Source organism: Nilaparvata lugens, chromosome 8, assembly GCF_014356525.2.
Source record: "Nilaparvata lugens isolate BPH chromosome 8, ASM1435652v1, whole genome shotgun sequence".
Lineage (NCBI taxonomy): Eukaryota > Metazoa > Arthropoda > Insecta > Hemiptera > Delphacidae > Nilaparvata > Nilaparvata lugens.
Window position 1 is genome coordinate 39,399,500 of NC_052511.1, and position 2,363 is coordinate 39,401,862.

Consider the following 2,363-nt stretch of genomic DNA (forward strand, 5'->3'; position numbering starts at 1 on the left):
AAATCGTTGATGCTTATTTGTATAAAATCAGCTGTTAAAGATTCAGACGATAACAGAGGCATTTGCAGTTTGGCGGAGTTTTCAAACGTGATACCCCAAGCAACACAATCAAGGCTCTAAAGAAAACAATACCGTAAATTATTGAAACAAAATTCATAACCTGAATTAAATATCTAATATCACTCAATAGAAAAATGTAAATATTTATAGGATTTTTTCTCCACTAATTAGCACTCAAGTGTGCAAAGTTAGATTACATTTAGATCATTTGGTGTTGAGTATGGTAGGCTCCTTTATATAACTACCTATATGAAGCTGTGGATGATTACAAAAATCTCAGAAGTGGAAGTTAAGTAAAACAAGAGAATAGTTTATTATGATTACATTCAAATACATAATATACTATATAATTAGGATTTGGTAAATACAGAGTGTTTGAAAAAGAACTCCCTAGTTTAAGGTATAAATTTAATGTGTAAATTGATGAAAAACTACATTAACCAGTACATACAATGAAAGAGAGAACCTTCAAGTTTTGTTTAACATCAGTACACTTCAACATGGGATTAATTTGTTGCCCTGCACACGTCGAGACGATATTCAAGCTCTCGCCAAGTATTCTCCAACATATCAGGTGTTATCCCAACCGCCTTGACGATTCTTTCCTGTAAATGGTTCATGTCTCGGATTTTTTCACTGTACACAACATTTTTCATGTGTCCCTATAAGAACAAGTCCAGAGGGGTTAAGTCCGGGCTTCGTGGTGACAAGCAATTAGGCCAGCTCTCACTATCAACCTTCCCGGAAAGCCCGAACTCGACTGAGGGAACTGTTCCCTGGCGCCATCTCAAGGTCAAGCAGGTCTGCTAACTGCGGGGGGACAAAACTTAGACAGTTGCTGTCTAACAAATCAAACACCACAAACTAGAATAGTTTATATCACTTTTTACAGATTCGATTAAAAATAGGGAGTTCTTATTCAAACACCTGTACAGGACCAAGCTAATTTATAGTAGGGTACCGTAATATTGATTGAAATTTTGGCTCGTCGAAATTTTTAACTGATTTATAAATGATCTGTAGCTTCCAAAATAGTCTATTGTCAAATCAACATCAATTTGTTTAAATATTAGTTATGCAAATATTAAACCAAAATACAGGAAAAAGAAACTATAGTCATTTTTTGTTCAGTAATCCGTGGTCAAAACCTCATCTAATAAAATGCATAGGTAGGTATACATTAGAGAGAATGGACAACGTTGAAAGAGGCACTTCTTGTTTAACATCAAGAAATTCTTTCCATGCGTTTGGCAGAATATGCGTCACATAAATACCTACAGACAAAAGCTTCACTACGCTCGGTCAACTACCTTTATACCTAAATCTGCATCCTTTACCCAGATTATGGGATCGATGGCGTCAGAAACATATAATACACAAAAACCAACATACATAAGGCATGTTTATCAAGACAGCATTTTCGACAAATCATCACTCATATATTCACCAACACTGTAGTATACCTTGCTTTTCAAGTGCTTGGATACAACTCTCTCGAACGCTCTTTACAACTGTTTTACTCCTGTAGGCAGCCTTTTGAAGTATCCCAATGCCAAACTCTTGAAGCACACATGTGATCTCTGAAGGCGTACTGTAATCTGGGAATATTAATCAGCTATCGATGTTTGGTGTTATGTTCATGCACATAAGTCCGAGCCAACAGGTACTGCTGGTTCTTCTTGTCATACATCAGATAGAGAAGTAGGAAGTGGCAGATCACTGTTATAGATTTGCCAGGAACCATGAAGTTGAAGACCGCAAATGTTCATCTGACATCTCCAACACCTGCTGTCTAGTAATATAAGTTGCTTCCGTACCTCCATTGAAAACAAAATATGATTGAATAATCAAAAATCATATATATTTAAAATTTTTGAATATAAATTTACAATTCTAATTCAACTGATTAAGTACACCTTCACCTGAAGTAATGGGCTCAGTTTTGAATAATTGTTCAAATATTCAGTATAGAAGGCTATCAGGATTTTTTTTCCAATAGGCTAGCTTCATACTTCATGTATTTCTCGTCCAGTAATTTTACATTGAGTAATGGAGTTGTACGGACGATTTTGTTAAAACTGACACGTATAATTTGTAACTGTTGTGATCTCGAATGTGATAGGAAAAGATAAAGTATATGCTTTTTAAAATAGTCTAGGATCTAGGAGAAGGATTCATTTAAAGTTGGAGATATCTAGATTCACTGGACTAAATAGTTGGTTACCAAAACATCTCCCTTCCAAGAACGCTTGAACTCGAATGCTTGGTTTAAATCTCTGAAAAATTAAATACGTTAGAAATAA